This window comes from Bubalus bubalis, chromosome 2 (assembly GCF_019923935.1).
Source record: "Bubalus bubalis isolate 160015118507 breed Murrah chromosome 2, NDDB_SH_1, whole genome shotgun sequence".
Classification (NCBI taxonomy): domain Eukaryota; kingdom Metazoa; phylum Chordata; class Mammalia; order Artiodactyla; family Bovidae; genus Bubalus; species Bubalus bubalis.
The window spans coordinates 144,504,144-144,524,596 of NC_059158.1; the positions used below are offsets into that span (position 1 = coordinate 144,504,144).

At 43.3% G+C, this 20,453-nt stretch overlaps 1 non-coding gene across 1 annotated transcript; it reads right to left on the bottom strand.

Moving 5' to 3' along the window:
• Positions 1–615: 615 nt before the first annotated feature.
• Positions 616–688, bottom strand: TRNAS-GGA. The gene has a single exon. It is a non-coding gene; the product is annotated as a tRNA-Ser (tRNA).
• Positions 689–20,453: the final 19,765 nt, after the last annotated feature.

The following is a 20,453-nucleotide window of genomic DNA, read 5'->3' on the forward strand; positions in this document are numbered from 1 at the left end:
GACGAATGAAGTTCCCTAAGCTTCTCTTCCCAACTCCAGGTCTTTCCCCTTTCATCCTATTCCTTTCCACATCTCAAGCAGCAAGTCCTAGAGTCAATCGTAGCATGTGGGGGTGAAGATAGGCATCAAGCCGGGAGCTGTGTGATCTCAGGCTGGATCTGGGGGAGGAAGTAATGTCATCACTCCAGACCTTTCCATCCTTCATCTCCTGGGACCCAGCCTCTAGAACTTGCGTATAGAACAATCTTGTATTTTCTAGAGAGGATGCATAAAGATGGGGAAAGAGGAAGGTGGGATCTATGGTTTTCTTGGCCCCAGGATCTCTGACCAGACACTTCCTGTGTCCCTCTTTGCAATGATCACTGTTTGTGTTGACCTTTGTCTCTCCCATCACAAGGGACCTTCTTTGGCATAGGAACCCTGCCTTGTATTTCTGTATCCCAGCATCCAGCTACACTGCTTGGCTCACAGTGAAAGTGAAAGTGAAAGTGAAGTCGCTCAGTCCTTTCTGACTCTTTGCGACCCCATGGACTGTAGCCTACCAGGCTCCTCCCTCCATGGGATTCTCCAGGCAAGAGTACTGGAGTGGGTTGCCATTGTCTTCTCCAGGGGATCTTCTCTGATCCAGGGATCGAACCCGGGTCTCCTGCATTCCAGGCAGACGCTTTAACCTCTGAGCCATCAGAGAGCCCCTGGCTCACGTACTTGTGTTAATTGTTAAAACAAGCTTTCCTTCAAGACTTTGAATGATTAGTTTGGGAGAAGACAGGTGGTCGTATTCCTCAAGGGAGCGGGGAGGTCAAAACTGAGAAAGTTGAACAAAGAAAGCAAGGGAAGGAATCTAGGATCATGAAACACAGCCTGCTTCATTGTTTAGTCCACTTACCTTTGACTTATTCAAGCAAAAATGGGTAGGGAATTATTAGGCTTTTGACTAGCTCTCCATTTGCATGACATCAGAGAAGGCAATGGCACCCCACTCCAGTACTCTTGCCTGGAAACTCCCATGGACAGAGGAGCCTGGTAGGCTGCAGTCCATGGGGTCGCTACGAGTTGGACATGACTGAGCGACTTCAGTTTCACTTTTCACTTTCATGCATTGGAGAAGGAAATGGCAACCCACTCCAGTGTTCTTGCCTGGAGAATCCCAGGGACAAAGGAGCCTGGTGGGCTGCCGTCTATGGGGTCGCACAGAGTCAGACACGACTGAAGAGACGCAGCAGCAGCAGCCATTTGCATGACATAGAGGGAATACTGCAGACAATGTGTGCTTGAGCCTTTCATCTGTCTGGAGGTCTATGGCTGGTAGCATGGAAACACAGCAGGAAAATTGCAAAGACCAGCCCATGGGTCAGAAACCCTAGGGCTTGCTTCTGGCCCTGCCACCCACCAGCCATTTGATTTGGGATGTCATTATCCAACTTTTTTCTCCTTTTTGAGGTTCGCCTATACAACAGAGATTGTAATACCCGCTTTGCACTCTGCCCAGACCAATTGGGACGGTCATATGAGATAATGCAGGGAACTTGACCAACTAAAAAGCATGAGACAAAGGTGAAGCCCCAGATCAGAGTCTACACCCCCAATTTGCTAAAGTCAGGGGAGGGCCAGGCCAGGAGACACATCATCCCCAAAAGATCATGTGTGCGGGGGAGGCAGGTGTGCTGAATTCATTCCAGGAGTTAATCGTGCAGACTCAGGGGGCCCCTGACATTTTCCAGCCCCACTCTGGGGGCAGTGGATTACTAGGGAATTTGTGTTCCTGCCCATGCAGATTCCCTCTTGATCCCCAGGGCTGCTTCTCTCTGTTTTCCCCTCCAAGTAATTACTCACTAATTTCTTTCTCTTTTCACATTGACTTCTGACCAGACCCATGTGTTTGACTCTAGAATGACTCCTGTGGATGCAGGCTTGGACTCAATACATTTGGTTGGAAAGTCACTCAAAGGTTCAACCACGAGGGATTCTTATGATTTCCAAATACATCCTCTTGTAGCCATTACAATATCTTAGGTCAGAACGTTTTCATACTGCAGGTGTGTGTGTGTGTGTGTGTGTGTGTGTGTGTGTGTGTGTGTGCCCAGTCACTGGTTGTGTTTAGGAAAAGAAGGCTCATGGGCCACAAATACCCATTTGGGTTTGTTTGGATGACTAAGAAATGATGGGAATTCAGAGTGTACAAGATTATAAATATTACAGAGGCTATTCAAAATCTCATTTACTTTAGTCTGACTGCCTCTTTACTCTACATATTTAAATTCCATTTGCAGCCACCAACCAGACCCTGATACTCTTAAAGAAAATAAAAACAAGCAAGCCACTGCTAAGGGAAATGTAAATTGGTTTGTTTGCTCCTTTACACTCCTGGGCAGTGAAAACACAAGCAATCATTATTCCAAGGGTCTCATTGAATATACAAAATCTTTGTCTTTCTTAGGAGTTGCTTTAAAGGTTAACCATTTTCTAAAGAGTTCTTTGTGTCTAGAAACCAATTTTGTGCTCCTTTTGTCCAGCCACCAAATTCTTACAAACTTGTTCAAGTTTCCCACACAAACACATTTGCGTTCATTTAGAAAATGGAGAAAAGTTTGCTTTGAAAAAGTCTGTCTGTTGTTCTCCTTGACATTTACAAAGTCCTCATCGTGCTTTGGGAGCTGTATTCAAGCTTCAAGAAGCCTGCCCCTGGAGATGTTTGTGCTTGGGGCCCAGGGGTCAGGATTCTGAAACACAGGCACCCTGGTCCCTGGCTGGAGCTGGTGCACACACGACAGTGATCAGCGCAGTAGGAATCTGTGCTCAAGATGTGAGCACATCCATGCTTATCCCACCGATTCCCAGGGCCCAAGGCCCTTCCTTCTTGGATAATTTTTTCCAGAAGCTTGTTGCCTGCATTCAGAAATGTCTCTCCCCATGTGAATTCCTCTTCACCTTCTATTCACTTTTTACTATAAAAGATTATCTCCAAGCCAAGGTGGGGCGTTCTATCTTCTAGTGCTGCCATCCAAGAGAGAAAGTATGATGTGCAATATCCTCAACCTACGCATGTTACCAAAAACAGGGTCTGGCCGCTCACTGCTCAAAAGCCATTAAAGAGGTCATGTTGGCGGAAGGGAAAGTTTGCTTTATGTTTTGATGCCAGCAAGCAGCAGGGGAGGGCAGACATCTGTCCAAAGGCCAACTCCCCCACCACCCCGCAGCCAGTGGGCAAGAGCTCTTATAGGCTGAGGGAGGGGGATACGTGCAGAAACAGCACAGTCAGTGCTGATAGTCATCTTGAAATTGGTGATTGGTGGTCTGACCAGCATCATCTTGATTGTTTTAAGTACAGTTAATCTGTAGTTTCAGCATCGGCTTGTTTCCATTTCTTGAGGCCAATTTTCAGAATTCTGGCAGCTTATGTCGTGGCTACAGTCTGGTCATCATGCAGTTAACTTCTCCACCTGGTGGGGTTTCCAGTATCTATAAGACAGCTCACAGGATATGGCTCAGAATATTTCTATAGCCCTTGAGAAAGAACCAAAGGTCCTTGACTATGATTACTGAATACATCATTATTATTTGGTCTCCTTTGACAGTTTCCCTTTGTTTCCACAGATTCTCACTTCTCTGATTAAACTTATTCTTTGGCTAAAGTTCTTCCACAGACAAAAGGCAGGCTGAGGACACGGGGAAGGGGCAAGGACCTTAGGATCCTGCTCTGTTTCACGTGGGGGCCATAAAGGAGCAACATCTTGGCAGTGGAGAGGTCCCCTGCTTGCCCCTAGCCTGAGACAATGTCACACCTAAAATCCAAAACCTAAATGACAAAAAAATTCAGTATTTTCATATACACAGATTACCCAGTTTTCAAAAGGATTCTTTTAGATGTGAAATCACTCAATGGACATTTAAAATGGGATTTGATTTACAGAAATTTCATTCAAGAATGAGTGAAGGGAGGTACAACAGTACTGCAATATTTCAGATGGTACTCAAATCTCATATGAAATAGTCACCAAGCATCTGCCAATCCCTGACAGTGGCTGGTAACTCAGTTGGATTTGCCTTCTTAAAATGTTTTCTCAACAATTCCAAGGGAACCCTCCTCTGCCTCACCATATGGAGACTTTTTCTATTTAATCATAATTTAGGCACTTTTCTTTGCCCTAATTTATCAAACATTTTTTCTCAAGATCCAAAATTAGGGTATTGGGGTTTCCTGCCCCCCCCTTTTTTTATAACATACTGTATTTGTTAATTTCTCCTAGTTCAATGATAGACAGCAATTATAATTATAGCCCATATAGGCTATAATTGTTTAACAAAAAGGAATTCAGTGAGGTCAAAAGAGAATGTGAAACCCATTACAGCAAAGCAGGTTGGGCTGGTGGTGCAGTATGAGCTCATTGCCTTGCTAATTGGATGGTACAGATGTGGGTACAGACCCCACGAAGCCCCCTTGGCCTGGGTGAAAGACACCCTGCCATCATTAGCGAGGGATCAGCAAGCATGGGTGGGGCTGGTGCCGGAGTGCCACATGCCACGGCCAGGGAGGTGGCCTGACATCGGCTCCTGGCTCTGCCATGATCCTTGGTCCCATCTGGACTAAAAAGGAAAAAGAAAAAAAACAAACCTAAGTGTGAAAACCCAACCAAGGCTTTGGTTCCTAGTAAGGCTTTGGTTCAGTACATTCCTGAACGTGCTCTCTTTCCAAGAAAGGTAGGTGTGTGTCACAAATATTACATCACCAACGCAGTCACTGAAAGAGAAACTCGCCAACTGCACAATTTGTTGGCATCAGTGTGCATTGCCATGACAATATTCTAGCTGCAACTGTTGTGATTCATTTGGCTTCTTTTCAATTCTTAGAACCACAGTCCTAAGCCTCAAGTCCTCATGATCCTTTCCACAGGCAAGGAGAAAGGGGGTGTGAGACTCCAAGAACTCTTCACTGCAACTCTTTCCTCCCGATCTCAGTGACTAGCATAGGGGCAGATGCTTACCTTTAAACCCACTGCTGGGAAAGAGGAAGAACTTGGTGACAGGCTGCAATCAGCCATTGCTCATTCTGAGTGGTAGGAGAGGGAGAGAAGGGATTCCACTCTTCCAGAAAACATTGCCAGTGCTATCTGAATGCAATTAGGGTTCAGTTTTATCCAGTCCCCACAGTATATGAAAGAACAATCACAAGCTACTGAAAACATTGCCTCCTAAATGAAATTGAAGTGATACAGCCTGGTAGATAAATGCTAAATTGGAGAGCTGCTGCTCTGGGTTGCTTTGTCAAATGACTCACTCCCCACTACGTGTCCTTGGGCAGCTCCCCATGGATCCAGGTCCCAGTGTGCACTTCTATCAAAAAAGAATAGTGCCATTTACCACCTCCTGGTCTCACAGTTGGGTTGTATGATGATTAAAAGGAACCTCACAAGACCTGTGAATTTCTCAGATTAAAGTATAAAGTGCTGAGTTTTCTGAGGATGATGCAAATATCAAATCACTGAGCACAAAACCAGCCTCAACGGGCCTCTCATAGTGGCCTGGAAGGCACAGTCACGACCTGTGGCTGGGCTCCTCCCATGACAACTCTGATTTGAACCCCTCGGGCTCCCACTCTCAGCTTTTCTCTGCTACCTCAGAGCCCACCTCCCCTAGAAGCTAGGAGCACAGGGTGTAGCGGGTGATGGTTAAGTGTGAGAGTGGAATGAAAGAGTTGGAGGAAGAGGAGAAAAGGAATGCTAAGAAGATCTACTCTGGTTTCCTTCCACTCATTTCAAATCCTGTTCAAGTCCACTATTTTAACACTTAAACTAGACCATTAAATACATTCATGGCGCCCAAGACTGGCATGGTTTGGTCCCTTGATGGCAGAGTTTCTTTGTGTGTTTAGGGCACAAGCCAGTAGGCACTGGTTTCCAAAGTCACCTTGACTGATGGTGGTGTGATGCCTGGTACAGAGGTCCAGATAGGCTGTTCTGTGTATCTAGCACATGCTGGTCCTTGGGGTTTTCTTTGTTTGTTTGTTTGTTTTAATAATTCTGTTAAAGATGCACTCAGAGAAAACACATTTTTGCTTATATTTATTTTTTACCCCATTCCTCAAACAAATGGAAGTGGTTTACATTTTTAAAGTACAGGCAGTAAAAGTTTAAAAAATAAGGAGAGCTTAGGAATAATTTAAAGATGCATCAGATGGTGATCCAAAATGAAATAGTATAAAATTTTGCTGCTTAAGCCAAAAAGAAAATCTAATGGGTTATGTACTCCTGATTCTCATTTGTTGTTATTCTTGTTTTCTCTCCTTCTCCTCCTCTGCCTCTTTCTCTGTCTCTCTCTCCTCACTTATCTCTATCTCCCTTTTTGAAAAAGAAAAACACTTTTTTGCCTGGAAAGTTAAACTGGTAGCTGTCATTAAATTTAAAAGGAGATTTAATCATGTATATTATCTTAAATTATTCTTGGAATTAGACATAGCTATTGCTTTACTAGTTGGTCAATCACGCTGCTTCTTAAAGAAGGGACATTGTAAAACAACCAAAAAGTTTTTTTAACTCTGGTTTGCAGAACATACGATGTTTTCCACATTGATGCTGCTTGAGACAATTTTTTAAAAAGCAGATGGTGCCTCTCTTTGTGACTGAATGAAAATATTTCCACAGGAAGCTGGGCTAAGAGAAAGAACCAACTACTACATTTGAACACGAGGATTCATTTTGCGTTCCTGTTCCTAAATGCTTGTGATCCATCTGGAAAACTCTCTGCTCTGCCTTTGGACCTTCTGTTCCTCAGCTGAATTCTGTGCCTCTCCTTCCTTTGTAAAAGACACCTCTCAGGCCCATTTGGGCAGAAGGTATCCCCTTTAGTCGTGGGGGTGACAGGGCTTATTGTATAGACTGGAAGCTCTGGAATCAGATGGTGTGGGTTCAAAACCTGCTCCACCATTTAGAAGCAGGAACTTGGGCAGGTTGCTTCACTTCTCTCTGCTTAGGTTCTGTCTCTGATAAAACAGCGATCCTGTCACTTCCCAGCTTGCCCTGGGGGCTCCGAGGTAAAGAATCTGCCTGCAATTCAGGAGCTGCAGGAGATGTGGGTCCAATCCCTGGGTCAGGAAGATCCGTTGGAGGGGAGGGTGTGGCAACCCACTCCAGTATTCTTGCCTGGAGAATCTGCATGGACAGAGAAGCCTGGTAGGCTACAGTCCATAGGATTGCAAAGAGTCAGACACGACTTAGCAGCAGTAGCGGTCACTTTCCCAATACTTTACTGCCTCCTATTCCTCAGCCACCCTGCCAAGTCCTATTGATCAGGCCCCATCAGGAGCCACAGATCTGAGGATGTATATAACCTGTTCTTATCCTGCCTTACACTTTAAACCATCTCTGTACTTACAGTAACTAGTACAATATAAATGCTATATAAATAGTTGTGAATACAATGTAAATACTATGTAAATACTCTCCAGTATGCAGCAAATTCAAGTTTGGCTTTCTGGAACTTTCCTTCATGCTTCTGTCTTAATTCCACCCATCATGGTCTCTCCCTCTCTCAAGCTTTCTCTCAGCTACCCCTGCCTTTCTCCTCCCCCTCCTCCACTGCATTCTCAAAGTGAACTTGCTAACACACAAACCAAATTGTGTCAAGTATCCTTTACCTACTTGACTGGCCATTGCCCAGGACAAGTTTCAAACCCCTTCACTTGGATCTCAAGGCCCTTCTTAATCTGGCCCTGCCGTCTCTCTCTGGCTTCACCCACTCATCCCCCCACTTGCTCCCTGACCTAGCCACAGTGAACTAGCTCCTATTCTGGGAATCTGGAATAGGAAGCTTTGTCTCCTAACCAAGCTTGCACAAATTTCTCTCTCTGCTTAAAACATCCCTTCTTCCTGGTCCCTGCTGACCTCTCGCTAGTCCCTACCCCTGCCTAGATATCCCTTTCTTTTGCAGAAGTCCCCTCCATTTGCCCACCCCCACGCCCAGCACTGCCCCAAAGCCCAAGGAGAAGGCTTCCCTGCTGTGAGCTTCCTAGGTACCCAGCACCCTCTTAAAATTGTTTGATTTTCTTCTCTCTCACTAGCCAGGAACTCCATGATTGAAGAGACCCTCTTTCCCCATCTTTATATCTTCAGGGCAACAACTGTGCTTCACAGAAGATACTTCATGAATATAAAATACATGAAAACAAGCTAATGAACAGGTTTTAAGGTTATCATGTAGATTGTGCTGTGCTCTGCTGCTAAGTCGCTTCAGTCGTGTCCGACTCTGTGCAACCCTATGGACAGCAGCCCACCAGGCTCCTCTGTCCATGGGATTCTCCAGGCAAGAGTATTGGAGTGTGGTGCCATTTCGTTCTCCAGTGCTGTGCTCGGTTGTGTACAACTCTTTGCAACCCATGGACTGTAGCCCACCAGGCTCCTCTGTCCATGGGATTTCCCAGGCAAGAATACTGGAGTGGGTTGTCATTTCCTTCTCTAGGGGATCTTCCCAACCCAGGGTTGGAATGCGCATCTCTTGCATCTCCTACTTTGGTAGGTGGATTCTCTACCATTGCACTACCTGTAGATTAAATGAGATAAAATAAGAAAGGCACTGGAAACATCACACGCACTCAATAAAGAGGAATCATTATTGTTATTGCAGTAATGCTGCCATTGCATGGAATTGTACCGCTTTGTGTCCCTTGCCTGGAGAAACCCATGTGCAAATGTCTCAAAGGTTTTTAACATTTTCAACTCCAGAAATGTGATGAAAACTGCTGTAGCTGTTGGCCTTCATATCCATGGGTATTTTCAACCAACCAGGGATGACAAATATTTGGGGAAAAAATTCCAGAAAGTTCCAAAGAGCCAAACTTGAATTTGCTGCATATTGGCAAGTATTTACATAGAATTTGTATTGTAGTCACAACTATTTACATAGCATTTATATTGTACTAGTTACTGTAAGTACAGAGATGGTTTAAAGTAAAAGGCAGGATATGTGCAGATTATATGCAAATACTACACAATTTATACAAGGAACCTGAGTGGACATCTGCAAATTTTGGTTATCCTTTGGGGTCTTGGAACCAACCACTCATGGATACCCAGAGATGCCTGCAGTAGTTTTGTTGAGTCTTTGTTAAAATATATCCCTACCACCATCTTCTTTATTTTCTGGTTTGAGTGCCTCTTGCAACCTTTTACAAATAAGTGGGTTTATTCATTCGAACGTGCACTTTCGCCAGTTGGTTCACTTCTAAGTAACCCCTTGTGTCCCTATTCAACAGAGGCTAGTAATTACCATAGCAACCGCAGCATGTGGTGCCTACACACACTCTCAGAAACAAAGCATTTGCTTGGGGAAAAAAAAAATCACACGCACACATTAATTTGTAACATGAAATTCTACTTCATGGCATTTATGAAGGCAAATCATGCCTTCAAGTAAGCAGGCTTACCTGCCTCGCTGGTGGAGGGGCTCATGCTGCTATGCTCTTTCCCTCCCACTGCACTCGCCAGGCACACATTGATTCATTTTAAAGATGAAATTTTTGGTGCAACGGAAAAAAAAAAAAAAAAAAGATGGAAAGGATTCGGTTTCAGCAGGAAGGTACAAAGGTCATCGAGAGGGTGCAGAGCCCCATAGAGCAGTTGTTCCTGTCTGAGTGATGACTCGACTACCAAGGGGATTTATTAAAATGGAGCCTATTGCTGTTACACCGAATAAGGCTCTCCATAAATTCTGCGTGAGCCTGTCAGTGGCTAAGCCCATATGTAACGCGTCAATACAGCGCCTGCGTCTGCCTGCTGGTGTCTCCAACAACCCAGCCTGTGGCCGCCTCTCCAAGCCCTGAAGCATGTGTATACACGCCCCAACCCAATCAAAAACCCAGGGCCTGAGATGCTGTGCGTGCCCAGAAACGGACACCTCCCATTCTCACGGAGGATGTGCGTGTGTATGGGTGTTTCCAGCAAGACATTATGTTTTTTAGACTGTGACGGAATCAAACGTGACGCAACCACGCGTTCTGGGTCTTGACGACCTGATGGGGGGATGGGAAGGGGATGAAAAGAGTATGGCCACAGCAATTTCAGGCCATGCGGCACTGTGACCTCCTCACGCTGTCCGCTTACAAAACAGAAGAGGGGAGATACGTGCCAGGCAGTGTTCAAGGTACAGAGAACTGTCAATGTCATTAGTTATAATCAAAGGGCAGGGGCCAGAGGGTGAATGCCTTCTGGTCTGCCTCCTTAAGTCACCTGAGGAGAGAACACAAACCTGGGGAGAGACTCTGCTTCCCTGAGACCTTTTTTTAGTTGTTGTTTAAACCCAGTCAGTTGGAAGCCTCTTTATGAGTTCTCTCGTTGAAACTCTGATTTTTTTTTTTTCCTAAATTGCTTTGGTCTGAAGAAAAAATAATACATTCCAGTCAAAGGCTTTGCAGGGCCCCAGAACAATCTGAACCTTTCACTCTGTTCCGCAGGAATTCGGCTAGACAGGCTTCTATAATAACAGGAGGACGTTCTCTCTTAGAAAACCGAGCTCAAGAAGCGAGGGCAGAGCCATGGGGCGAGGGGCTGGCTGGGTGGAGGGGTAGGGGAAGGGTAGGCAGACATCCTCGCATCAGCTTTTATCAAACATCTGATCAAATGCTCTCAATTCGCTCTTTAAATGGGAATTTCTGATTGTTAACCATTATTTCCCTGCTCCAATGGAGATGATACTGACACAGGCAAAAGATAACTTACAGTCCTCTTCCTAACACCTTGGAGAGTCCACCGAAGATAAACAATTCCCTGGAGCCACTGCCTGTGGCCTTTATGTCCCGCTGTCTCCAAAACCAGGAAAGGGCTAGAAGGCTTATGTGGGTTTGGGTGGTCAGCTTTGAACCTCAAACTCCTTTCCAGCGTCCTTGCCGAAGTCACCACTAGAGGGCGCCGGTCGCCCAGCGATCGCTTTGAGAGGAGGCCCTGTTTCTAAGGCGAGCACACTGAGCTGAAAAGCAGAGAAATCAGTGACGAGGGGAATTATCATGCACAGTTCATTTCCTTGTAATTTAACTCTCAGAGTAACAAAAGCATAATGTATAGCCTAGTTTTTGGGTCTGATTTACAACGATTTAAACTCAAAGATGATTTCCACCTCGCCCCACCCCCTTCCTAATCACTTCTGCTGATATCAGCAGCTGAGAATTTTGTATTTCATCCCGCCACCCTCCCCTCCCCAAAGCCACACATCCGAGAAGAGGAACATGTAAAACAGGATTCCTGTAAGCAAAGCCGGATGCACAGTTTCACTTTCTGCATCAGTCTTATTGTCCGTTTTAAATACGTCACGTTTTTATTGTGGCAGTTTGGTTTGCAGCCCCCACTACTTTTAAATATTGTGAAGTTCAAATGGACAAAGCACTTCGGTCCTTAAAGGGTTGTGATATCCATTTCAAACCCGGAGGTAAAAGTCTTGTGCCCCAGCCTCCCCAAGACTCCCAGCTCACCCATCCTCCCCCTTCCTGCGGTGATCCAGCTTCTTTGATCTCTCCTTTTCTCTGGCTCCTTGAGCTCTTACTGACTCCACCAGCGATTTAGCATTTTGTACCTATTGTCTTGTTCTCTAATTGCTTCATCTGTGCACATTTTCTCCCAAAGGAAAATGAAATAACTTTTTTTTTTTCTTTTGAGTCCTCACTTTGTCTCAGGCTCTCTGTTAAGGGTTTCACATGTAATTTTCTTTAATACTTGCAACAACCTTCTGGCTTAGTTTCAATTGACTTCCTTTTACAGATGAGGAAACTGAGTCAGAGAGGTTAAATTACTTACACAAGGTTGTACTGGAAATGGGAGGATTCAGACACAGATAATTACATCATTCTGGGCCTGCCTCCATGATCAATGGAAATGACCATCTCAGTCCTCCAAACTTTCAGCAACATATAGTGGTAGACTCACATAGGCAGACACACACAGACGCACACATGCGCTTCTTACAAGATAATTTAAGATCTGTATGAGCTTGCCCTATACCTTGGTAAGGAAGTTAGAATTATCCCTATTTTAAAAATTAAACAACTTGTTGAATATTAGCCAAATTCCCAGCCTCCTTGGACAGAACTCTTTCCACCATACCCTTAATATGTGCATAATAAATATTTGTCACAGTTCCATTTCCTTGAATCCGTGTTGTTGCTGTTTTTTAGCTGGGCCTTTCCCTTCAAGGGAAGAACTTCATATTACTGCAGAGCTTTATCATCAGCTGCAGAGCCAGAGCCTCTTGTCATGGGGTCCAATCAGCTATGAGTGTTGTGAAGTAACTGGGCCTCGTGGGATCCAATCAGCTATGAGAGTCATGGAGTAACTGAGACTCATGGGGTCCAATCAGTTATGAGAGTCAAGCAGGTACTGGGACTCATGTGAATCCAGGGCTCTAACTCCTAGCTCAATGTCCTGTTCATGGCATTTATTATCTTCTTTCCCAACTATGCTGTTCAACTTGCATAGATTTGCTTTTATCTTAGATTTGAGTGTTTTCAGACCCTAAGTGTGCCCCTACCCCAAATACTGGAGGGCAGATCAGGAAGGAGGAAGAAAGTGGACTGTTTTCTTGCAAGTGGAGAAAAATAGACCGGCTGGGAATAGAAAGCCATCATTAGGCCCCAAAGCCCTTTAGGTGTGTACCATGTCCCATATGTTTGGGATCAAAACACAGCAGATGAAGGAGACTGAGTCAAAGTGTGTGTTGATATAGAAGGAAAATTCTTCCCATCTGTCCATTGGGATTGGCAAGTGAGTAACAAAGTGGCATCTGTAAAGCAACAAGAACTTATACACACATCCTGGGCTCCTCCCAGGACTCTCAGCTCACTGGACCACTGCAAATCCTCCCAAGTGAGTTAAGATAAAGCCACCGGAAGAAGTCAGTGGGTTGTGCCCAGCAGCCAGTGAGCCAGCTCGAACAGCAGTGGTGACTATTGACTGGCGAGGCAGAGGCCAGGGTGCTCCAGATCAGTGTGGGGTGGGCACTTGGCAGCGGAGGGAAACTGTGAGCCCAGCCATGCTGGTGCCTGAGTGTCTAGGTGACGCCTCCTGTCCATCCCTCCACCCCCAACCCTGCCGGGCACCACCCGCCAATACCTACCAAGAGGGTGAGACTTGGGAAGCGAGTCGGTAATCCTGCATGTGCTGGTGGGGGCAAGGAACCATAGGGCTGAGAGCACTCTGGTTAATGGAATCTGATTAGTATTCCAAAGATTCTAGGCTTGGGAGGCTCCGAGGAGGCTTTTAAACACCAAGCGCAGACTAAATGCTAAATAGTTGTTAATTTTCTTCCATTCCTTTCTCTTCTCTAGAAGGCTAATATTTGGGGAACTTATCCTAATGTATCAGTGAAGTTTGAAGAGTATAAGTTCATCTACTATCATTTTTTATATGCTTTACTAAGCAAAAGTAAAGTGTTAAAATTCCCAAGGTGTCAGTATTCCCTAAGGTGTCAGTTCAGACAAATGAATTCTTTCCGATGCTACTTCCCTCCTCTCTGCTCTACACCATCAGGAATCCAAATTGATGAAGTTCTGGGAAGTGTACCAGGCACACGCCTGTCCCAGAGCTGTTGCACATGCTGTACCCTCAATCTGTGGAAAGAATATTCCAGGTAGTCTGTATGGCTGCCTGTCTTGTGGTCTTTGCTCAAAGGTCACTTTTTTAGTGAGATCTTTCTGGCCACCTTAGTTAAAATTGCAGCCACCCACCAGCCCTTTCTTTGCCCCTTCCTGCTTTTATTTTCCCATAGCACTTATCAGCCCAGATACATGTTTTGTTTATAATTTATTTATTGTCTGACTCCTGCAGTAGAAGGACAGAACTTTTTCCAATCCTGTTCACTGGTGTATCTGTAGAGCCTGGAGGAGTGCCTGGCACATTGTAGGCCCTCAAATATTTGTATGAACATCATTAAAATGTCACACCTTTCAGTTAATATTTCTGTCACTCAGCGTTGCTTAGCTTGAAAGCAACCTTTTATTTTCTTCGCATCTTGATTAACTGAGCATTCTTTTTGGCTGCATTTAACTCCGGGGAAAGAAGAAAAGGATGCATAGAGGAATAAGGAAAAAAAAAATGCCTTATCAAAAAGCAGATGAGGGCACACAAAGCCTGGCAACAAAGCCAAAGGAAGATAATTCAGCCCTGGAAAGCTACAGTGCTAATATAACAATAACAATAATAATAGTAATAGTGATAGCTGTTAGTGGGTACCACCTGCAGGCTGGGGCTTCATTTTCCAGACATGTAATTAGTATCATAGAATTGTCTTTCAGGAGCTTAGAATTTCCATGACCTGATTGGGGCAGGGGGTGGGGCGCCATGAGGAAACTGACAGGAAGATACATAATAACAGGAAGTAGGAGTAACAACAGGAAGAGCAGGGAGGGGAGAGAGGAGGAAAGTGGAAGGAACCGGCCAACATCCTGGGCTGCCCGCCCAACAGCACCCCTGGAAACCGTCCCATTGCAACCACCGCTGCTCTGCCCTCCGCTCCACCACCCACGAGGGCTCTGGCAGCCTTCTTTTCCCTCAGGGTTTCAAATATTTATAATCACCTGCCATGTCTCCCTAGAGAATTAGTTACAAATAAGGCATTTTAAAAATAGCTTAAGATACTGTGTTGTAATACTCTTAAAATTGTGAGGACCCCACCTCACCCATAGTTTGTGAAGCTTCTGAACATCTTGGGATAAAGGAGATACCGGAATCCTCCACGCTGGGAGGGAGAGCTGTGTCAGCAGGGCTGAAAATCTGGCCCTCGGCTCTTGGCAGGAACGTGAGTGGGGAAGGGGCCAGGGTGACTTTGTGCGTTCCCAGTGTGGGCACTCTGGAGCTCACAGCGTCATCCAGTGTCCTCCCTGCATGTTGTGTGAAGTCAAACAGCCTCAACTGGAGACATACACTGGGAATCTAGCCACAACTAAAATGCAACCGTGTCTGTCCGTTTTGAATCCAAATGAAACAATGGCCAAAATTTGGAGCTGAGAAACCATAGGGATGAATCCAAGCAACGAAGGGAAGCCTCAAAACTTCTGTTTAGGAAGGGTTGCTCCCCAGAGGAGCAAGAGGGCCACTGCTCTCGGTTCAGATGGAGAAATTACGCCAGGAGGGAGGGGCTGTGATTGGCGTCAGACTGCACAGGTGGAGCCGAGTTTTAATAATTACTGGCTGACAGCAACCGTGGCTCTGATTCCATAGCAACCATCAACTTCTGGTCTATTCTGAGTTGATAAAATTATTCAGGCCACAAAGACATTATTTAAAAACCACAAAAAGAATGAAGAGCGCCTAGTCTATGGCTGGAAGGCAGTGCTTCTCCAGCGTCACCATGTGATACTGGCGTCAACAGGGTTGCCCATTTAAAAATACAGATTCTTCAGCCTTCACGTCTAAGATTCCAGATCAGGTTCTTTGATGGGGAGGCTCCAGAAATCTTTATTGTGGCCAGCTACACTTTGAGAAGCACTGCTTTCGATGACACCTGTTGTTAGTTCGAACCTCAGGTCCTCCCAAAGCAACTCTAGAGACAGACTAGACTAGCGCTATCTAATATGGAAGTCACCAACTACATGTGACTGCTGAGATCTAGATATGTGGTTGGTCCAAACTGAGATGTGTTCTGAGGGTAAAATACCCTGGATTTCAAAAAAGAGTAGATATATTAAAAACAGTATATATAGTAAAAGCAGATGAGTAAATATTTTATACTCACTTAAATATTTTATACTGAAGGTACATTGAAATAATATTTTGACTATGTTGTCCTTAGTAAAATAGGTTATTAAAGTTAATTTTACCTGTTGTTTCTTACTTTGTAAATGTGACTACTAGAAGATCTGAAGTTAAATATGTGACTTGGATTCTGTTTTTCGAGCTAATCTAAACACATGAGTTCCAGATCATTGAACAGGCCATAGAAACTTTGCAGAGAAGGAGTATTTCCAGTTTTATTCTCTTTCATCTTATCTATACCCCTACAAAGAAATGGAGGTCATTGAAGCTGGTCTAGCTTGTACAGCAAGGGTTGAAAACAGGCAGCTTTTCATTTCAATCAAATCCACAGATAGGTTCTGTTTCACCTACAAAATATTGGCCCACACGATGTTTTCTAAAAATATAATATCACAGACATAAAAGATAGTTTAGTACATATTTTTATGTCCAGCATCTGTTGAAAAAAACTAAAGATCCAGAAGCAGCAGTTTCACCATTCCCCATGGAAAAATCCTGTTGGCCCCAGGCAGTACCTGTTTCATCAGGAGCAGGAGGCAAGCTTGCCAGTTTACCACAATCCCAGCTCAAACCAGTCAGTCCCAAAGGAAATCAACCCTGAATGTACTGGGAAGGACTGATGCTGAATCTCCAATACTTTGGCCACCTGATGCGAAGAATTGGCTCACTGGAGAAAAACCCTGATGCTGGGAAAGATTGAAGGCAGGAGGAGAAGCGGGAGGCAGTGGAATACATTGCTGACTCAATGAACATGAGTTTGAGCAAACTCTGGGAGATGGTGAAGGACAAAGAAGCCTGGCATGCTGAAGTCCATAGGGTTGCAAAGAGTTGGACACGACTGAGCAACTGAACAACTGGCTCCTGTGGATCTGGCTGGTAGACAAGGCAAAAAGACAAAGTAAAGATGTGTGTGAGTGACTTTAGGGGAGGTAGGAAAGTGATGTATATCGCTTTGGCTTAGCTTCCGTTGACCAGAACTTAGTTATGTGGACCCATCTAATTGCAAGAGAAGCTGGATATGGGCTTCCCTGGTGGCTCAGTGGTAAAGAATCTGCCTGCAATGTCGGAGCTGCAGGGAGTCATGGGTTAGATCCCTGGGTCGGGAAGATCCTCTGGAAGAGGGCATGGCAACCTGTTCTAGTATTCTTGACTGGAGAATCCCACAGATTGAGGAACCTGGAAGGCTACAGTCCATGGGGTTGCAAAGGTTTGGACACTACTGAAACGATTTGGCATGGCAGGTGTATCTAGTGAGAAAAGGAAATGGGTTTTGAACATCCATATCAGCATCTTTGCCTGATTCAAGCTTAATAAGGAATGGAATAGAAAGGAAGAATCACAGATATAAACCCGAAAGTCCATGGATCTTTCCAACAAGGATCAGATCAATCCAGTTTGGTTTAGGGACTTCCATAGCCCTCAGCTCTTTGTCTTTCATTCATCCCAAACTTGGATTCATAGGGCTTACAAATTACTTTCTATACCTCTTCAAGGCAGCAAAATGAATTAGTCTCCTTTTTGCAAACACATTTAATACATAAGAACACAAGGACCTTTCTATTACTCAAAATTCAGTGTTTAGTTCCAGCTAAATGCAACCTGTGCCTCTAAGCATCTTCTCTAGTGATTAATATCACTTGGGACCCAGAGAAATATTCCTTCAAATCTCTTGCCTTGTGTCCTTGAATCAAAAAGCAGCACCATCCAAATGCTGGGAAGGTTTGTGGGTTATTCTGCTGATATCAGAGATGAACTTTGCTTTAAACTCTGGGGAGGATTTGATCCATGAAAACATTTAAATAAGGGTTAAAAAAAAGTGTCAAATTTTCCTTCTCAGTATCATTGAAATAGAATCCTACGTAATGAAGTAGTCTTCTTAAATTTTTTTGAACGTTATCTGCCTCTCCTGTTCCAATCTGTGGTTTCAGAGGTCCTCACAAATTCTGTTCAGTTCAGTTCAGTCGCTCAGTCGTGTCCGACTCTTTGTGACCCCATGAATCGCAGCATGCCAGGCCTCCCTGTCCATCACCATCTCCCAGAGTTCACTTAAACTCATGTCCATCGAGTTGGTGATGCCGTCCAGCCATCTCATCCTCTGTCGTCCCCTTCTCCTCCTGCCCCAATCCCTCCCAGCATCAGAGTCTTTTCCAATGAGTCAACTCTTCACATGAGGTGGCCAAAGTATTGGAGTTTCAGCTTTAGCATCAGTCCTTCCAATGAACACCCAGGACTGATCTCCTTTAGAATGGACTGGTTGGATCTCCTTGCAGTCCAAGGGACTCTCAAGAGTCTTTTCCAACACCACAGTTCAAAAGCATCAATTCTTTGGCACTCAGCTTTCTTCACAGTCCAACTCTCACATCCATACATGACCACTGGAAAAACCATAGCCTTGACTAGACGGACCTTTGTTGGCAAAGTAATATCTCTGCTTTACAATATGCTATCTAGGTTGGTCATAACTTTCCTTCCAAGGAGTAAGCATCTTTTAATTTCATGGCTGCAGTCACCATCTGCAGTGATTTTGGAGCCCAGAAAAATAAAGTCTGACACTGTGTCCACTGTTTCCCCATCCATTTCCCATGAAGTGATGGGACCAGATGCCATGATCTTCGTTTTCTGGATGTTGAGCTTTAAGCCAGCTTTTTTACTCTCCTTTTTCACTTTCATCAAGAGGCTTTTTAGTTCCTCTTCACTTTCTGCCATAAGGGTGGTGTCATCTGCATATCTGAGGTTATTGATATTAGGTAGTGTTAATGGCAGTGCATGTAGTGTCTGAGGAATAGTTTGTTGTGTTAAACAATTCATATTCCTCTTAATTTGCATATATGTAAATCCAAACATATCACGCATGAAAGAATGATGTCAATTCTTTACCTGGATAACTCCATAGAGAACATTGCTAGAACAAAAGTAAGAATATTAGACTGTAACAGCTTTTTGAAGCTGGAATTCATATGCTGCACAATTCACTCATTTAATGTGTATAATTCAGTGGTTTTAGGATATTCACAGAGTTGTGTATTTAACACCACAATCTTATAACATTTTCATCACCACTGAAAGAAACCTTATTCCAATACAATATTGTAAAGTAATTAGCCTCCAATTAAATAAATTTATATTTGAAAAAATGAATGATTGCAGGCAAAAAATTAAATTAAATTAAAATAAAATAAATATGTATATAAAAAGAAGCCTTATTCCCCTTAGCTGTCATCCTCAATCCCTTCATCCCTGCCACTGAATCCTTGGCAAATACAAACCTACTTTCTGTTTCTTTAGGTTTGCCTATTTTTGACATTTTATATAAATGTAATCATATATCATATGGTAATTGGTAATTGACCTTTTTCACTAAGTATAATGGCTTCAGGGTTCACCCATGGTGTAGCATGAATCAGTACTTCATTCCTTTTTATTGCTGATATACCAATGATATTTTGTTTTTCCGTTCATTAATTGGTGGACATTTAATTTGCTTATACTTTTTGGCTATTATGGTTATTGCTGCTATGAATATTCAGGTACAAGGTTTTTGTTGTGGATATGTTTTCATTTCTCTTATGTATGTACATAGGAGTGGAATTGTTAGTAAGATTTAATTAAATTTTCAAAAACTTGAAATAAAAATAGCCATATTTAAATAATTTTGACTTAAATTTTTGATATTCACTCATTATAATTTGAATTTATCTTTTATTCTTTATAGATAATTTAAAGTACCATGGAAAAAATAACATTTTGGAAATATGAAGAAGTACATTTTTAAGTTTCCTCTTAATGAAAATATATTTAAATTGTTTTTGGTTTGAATCCAATACACTTTTTAAATCCTTTAGATCATTACTGTTATTAGATTATAAGTTATGTGAAAATCTGGATTATATTAACATTGTAATTTTGCTAAAAAAAAGGGGGACACAATTATGTAGAATAAATGTATCATTGTTTTTGAATTGTATATGGATCTTATTACTCAAAACTGTCAGCCCATAAACAGAACATATAAGCATGAGCAAAATATTTAAATTCTGTCTTTTAAAACCCATTCATATAAAAATCATAGGTTTATTTGTATCTTCCCATTTTGTTGTCATTGTCCTATTTGCTTTTATGAAAGTACATTTGTCAAGAGAGGATGATAAGAGCCTATGTTATTTTGTAGTTTGTTAGCTTGATTTATAACTTAAAATATTAAGTCATATCTTATATGGACCTCAATTTGTACTCTTGGCATAGGCTGTGTAGGATTTAAGGCCAGAATTTAAGGCTAGTGTGGGAAACCTAAATGAGGATCACTGAATACTTGTTGACTGATTGGTCTAGTATTGGAGCAAGGGCAAGAGGACTTTTTTCTCAAGTGATGTTTAAGAATTTTACATTTCCTTACATCCCATGCTTCAGTCTCATGGGGGGACATTTGAGTTCCATGAGCCTGACTGGGGTGGACAGGTGCAGCTTATTGGTGGTGACCACACAAGATACCTAATTCACACTAGCAAAAGGCATGTAATTAAATCCTCCATATCAAACTTCTCTAGTTAGGGTCTCACTGTCGATCCTATGGAATTCTGCCTGTCACTTTAAGAAGTAAATTACTTACTTGAGCATTACTAATTATTTTTTGTTTTACATTCATGAATCTAGGAAGCTCCTGGTCTTGTTGACTCAAGAAAATGACAAAGTTTGTTTTGTATTTTTTATCTTTCTCTGTATAAATTGCAA